Genomic DNA, 4,885 nt, shown 5'->3' with positions numbered 1-4,885 from the left:
AGTTATTTAAAATTTATATTGAGAAAAATGTATTTTCACTATTGCTGTAGACGAGCATCTACAGAAGATTGTTAAATTGACTATTGTTTTATATCAAACAACTTTTATAATACTTATTTTTATATTTGTAATATTTTATAAATTTTAAAGAATATGACAAAAATATAGGTATTGAAGGGGGGGTCTATGGGAGGAGCAGTGGTACAAAAGGGGAACAAGAATGTGATTCAATTCTATTTAATTAAAATATGTTTTTAAATGTTAACAAATTCAGATAAATTGAAATCATGTAACTTTTCTGATAAAGCAATAAAAGTTAAAAAACAAACAAACAAACAAAAAAAGCAAAGTATGTTCACACACATGCTTATGGAGGTCAGAGTAGGATTGCCAAGTGTCTTGTTCTCAAATCCCCACCTCATTGCCTTGAGACAGAGTTTCTCACTGAACCTGGAGTTAGGTTGGCAGTCAGCAAACTCCAGCTATCCTCCTGCCTCTGACTACCACAGACCTGGGGTTACAGGCACATCTACCATGCCTTTCTACCTGAGTGTTTGAAATCTGAGCTTGGGCAGGAGTTCTTACCTACTGAGCCATCTCTCCAGCCCTCGACTGACTTTTAAGGCTCCATCCTTGCTTATGCTTTTAATATCAACAGTGGGATTTAGTGTCAAGTATAATCTTGTCTCCCAACTGCTCACAAGTAGCTGAAAAGTTGAACTTATTGTTTTTATTGATCATTCCATTTGTTTACATCTCACATGGTTGCCTCTCCACCAACCCCCTAAGTTGGACTTCTTAATGATGCTCCAAAAAAAAAAAAAAAAGTTATCTCTTCTTGGTTCTAAGAGACTGCACTAGCTCTGAACCCAAGATGTGCAGGGCTTGAATACCAATTGGGCCATGACAAACGTCAACCCTTGGTAAGACTCACCTGACTACAAGAAGCCCCAAGTCTCTTGTTGAAAGTAAAGTCCAGAAAGGACCCACCTGATGTCGTTGTAATGAATGGTAAATAACATATGTAAAGGGCCTAGATTAAGCCTTGTCAATGTGAAGGGCTCCGTCAATTTTTATGGTTGCTCTTGTCGTAAGTGTCTAGTTGTTAAGCCTGGAGTTCCTGCTTAGGGATCATTTCTTACTGTGCTGACATAGGCAGGGCTACATCCTCGGTGACATGAGGAGACCCCCAGATACATATTGTATTCTACAGAATGGTAAGAGCTGAACACAGCTAAACCATATGTAAGGGCATGAGCTAACGTCTGCAGTCCAGCAGCAGAATGTCTGTCAGCTACCCTCTGCCACATACCAGTTCCACTCGTAGGCTGGAACAATCTGCCCTTGTAGCTTGGAGCTGGTGTGGATTAGAGGTCCAGGGTGGCTCAGCAAGCCTGGGCCTCAGGTTGCCCACAGACCACATCGGTAGTATTTTCGAAGTAGTAGCCAAGGAGATTACATTGGCTATTTTCATTTCCTATTCTGTTTTTCCTCTTCCCTTACCAGTTTCTCCTAACTTGCCTGATAAATTACAGGAACACAACAATTCTCACAGTCTGTCTCAGGGGTCTCACCCACAAGAGATGGTGCCACATGGCACTAGGAACTTGACTTCAAAGAAGGGATCCAAGTTGTTCCTTATTTGCTAATAAAATGAAAACAGGGTCAGTCCCTGGTGGTGGGTGACATTTAGTAGCTTTAAAAAAATTGTTAAAAGTATGTCTTATTCTTATTTCATATAAAAGTTTTACATAATAATTTAATTTACCTAAATGTTAAAGCATATATGAAAATATCTAATTAGTACTGTAAGATAAAACATCAACAAAGAAGATTCTTTATGTACCTCACTGACATTCTGTATCTGTCTCAACTGTTACTAAAACTTTTACCCTTGGAAAATTGTGTTAGGGACTGGAGAGATGGCTCAGCAGTGAAGAGCACTCACTACTCTCACAGAGAAGAGGAACTGGCTTCCTGTCATACCCACATCTGGGAGCCCACAGCTGTCTGTAACTCCAGTTCCAGGGAATCGGATGTCCTCCATTGACCTCTGTGGGGACTGCATGAATGTGGTGCATGTACACACATAGAGACATACAAATGTGTGTACACACATACATACATATGTACACATACACATACATACATACACATAAATAAAAGAATAAATAAATCTTTAAAATACATATTAGGGTATAAATGGAACGAGACACATTGGCTTTTTGGAAATGCAGAGGAAATAGCAACTATAAAGACTGTCATTGAGAAGACGTGCAGGTCCAGAGCATCCAAGCGAGCTGCATGGAGAGCAGTCTTCTACCCACTATAAATCCTCACCTGAACACTGTTATGGCTTCACAGGGAATTCCAGGACCAGCTGATGAGAGTGCATCTCACGCTAGGGTCAAAAATCCGTTAACTCACTATATTGGTGCAAACTGAAAATGGATTACTTCCAGATCATGACCCCCTGAGAGGTATCTCTGAGACCAAAGGAAATAAATCATTTTAACAGAACTCCAGGCTTACTGACCATCCACTTTGTGTGGAGAAGGAAGTGGTGTAGGTAAGGATGTATAGGAACTCAGAAGTAGTGATAGACTGCATTGGTTTGTCATGGGACCAGAAGGAACATATTGGAAGATGGAGAACGGAGGTTTATAGGGGGAAATACCTATAGAAGTGAGCACAGTAGACGTGGTAGATATTACACATTAATCCCCACATTCACTGCACAAGAGGCACTCGGCAATTGGTAGAATGACTCCTCTAGGAAATATTGGCTAGCCTTTCTCCTCAGTGACCCCTGACAAACCCAGGATGGTAGTAGCTACAGTGATAGAAAGGTAGAAAGTGCCTAAATACACCAAAGCCAACTTCCATACTCTCCTGCCGAATGTCAGTGTCCAAACAATTAACAGCAGAAACTGACTGAATCCCTAGTATAGTACAGTTCCTTGAGAAAACAAACAAGCAGAAACTTGGTAGCAAGTTGACTATATAGGGCCCCTTCACTCTGGAAAGGGTAGCATTTTTTTTCTCTGACTGGACAGAACCAACTCTAAAGTCCCATGATAACAGGACTCAACACGTCCAACAGACATAGGATCTCATCACCTTTAGCCTATTTTTCTTGAGAAAGGAGTTACAATGACTCTGAGATCCACTGTTCACACCATACACCAAACCACTCAGCAACTTCTGGACTTATAGACTGTGGCTACTCCACAGAGGTTCAGATACTAAGTTACAAACGATACCCACAGAGAGGGGGGCATATTGGGAGTTTGGAGTTGTAGCTAGAGAGGTCCTATAATCTGTAAGAGGAATTTAGTGGAACATTCTAGTAAGAGTTTGGAAGACCAGAATGACAAGCCAAATGCAGATAGTTCATGTAAGCCTGCTCACGAGGTTTCAGAGGGCAACAAGGACTATATTGGGAAAGGAGCTAGAGGCAGTTCGTGTTACATTCTGACAAGGAACCTGGCTCTGTTCTACCCGTGACCTGAAAACTTGAAAGAAACTGAATTCAAAAGCAGTGGAGAAAGAAAATTTAAGACAGCACAGCATAAGACTGTAGCATGACTACTGATCCCAGCATCTATCCATATTTTCAAGAACAGAGAGCAGCCAAATAAAACAGATGTTTTTTTTAATTTATTATTTTATATATGAGTACACTGTGGCTGTCTTCAGACACACCAGAAGAGGGCATCAGATTCCAGATGGTTGTGAGTCACCATGTGGTTGCTTGGAATTGAACTCAGGACCTCTAGGAAAAGCAGCCAGTGCTCTTAACCACTGAGCCATCTCTCCAGCCCCAGATATATATATTTAAATGTGACATTTGGTGAGGAAAGGAGTGTGAACAAGTTTAAAGGTATAGTCAAGGAGACCTCAGAGAAAGCAGATGTAATTAAGAGAAACCCTCAGCTTATAGGATAGTAGGAAAGGTAAACTAAGGATCAGACCCCATCCATAGGAAGTGCCAGCCTTTGGCAATGCAGATTTATTTGAAAAGAGAGCATGAAATGAGAATGCACTGAAGTAGCTTCCTGCTTGAAACAACTGCCTAAGCAGACATTTTTCCAGATCAATTTCCAAGGTGCTGTAGGCCACTTTAACTGTGGAAGAAGAGGGTTAGGCTCTGAGTGTTAGAAGCTAGAAGCTTGTATTAAGGTTTCAGACAGCTGCTAAGGTCAGGTAATATATGTCAGGGTTGGATTTTCTACAAAGAATCCGTGAGAGACTGTTGCATGGAGTTGTGAAGGTGAAACCTACCTTGCAGTGGAGACCCCAGCATGCTAGAGATGTCAGGACTCTGGGAAGTCTGCCCAGGAAGATTGCAGACAGTGTAACTGGCCTGAGAGAGGCCATGTGCTATGCAGATGGTATACCTGGAGGAATGGGCTGCCCAAGCCATTAGAACTCAGGTGAGGTTACCAAGAGTTCCAGATGCTGAACATGGGGCTGCAGGATCTGCTGTTTGCTTTGCTGGTTTTCAGTCTTGCTTTGGGCTGATCTTTGCTTACTATGCCCCATCCTTCCTTTTGTATGTGGACATTTATTTTGTGACATTGTATATCAAAAGAATGCAACTTTTTTTTGTTTGTTTTTGGAAGCAAGAATGGAACTTTTAAAAAAATATTTTATTTTATGCTCTCACAGTTAAGATTGTTTTGTGCCTAAGAAAAGACTTTGACTTTTCTTTCTTTTTCTTTTTCTTTCTTTTTCTTTTCTTTTCTTTTCTTTTTTTTTTTTTTTTTTTTTTTTTTGAGAAAGGGTCTGCATAAAACTTCTATGTAGACCAGGCTGACCTGGAATTCACACAGATCCACATGCCTCTGCTTCCCAAGTGGACAACAGCATCAAAATTATTAAG

Source organism: Mastomys coucha, unplaced genomic scaffold (genome assembly GCF_008632895.1).
Source record: "Mastomys coucha isolate ucsf_1 unplaced genomic scaffold, UCSF_Mcou_1 pScaffold6, whole genome shotgun sequence".
Classification (NCBI taxonomy): domain Eukaryota; kingdom Metazoa; phylum Chordata; class Mammalia; order Rodentia; family Muridae; genus Mastomys; species Mastomys coucha.
This window is presented reverse-complemented; position numbering follows the sequence as displayed.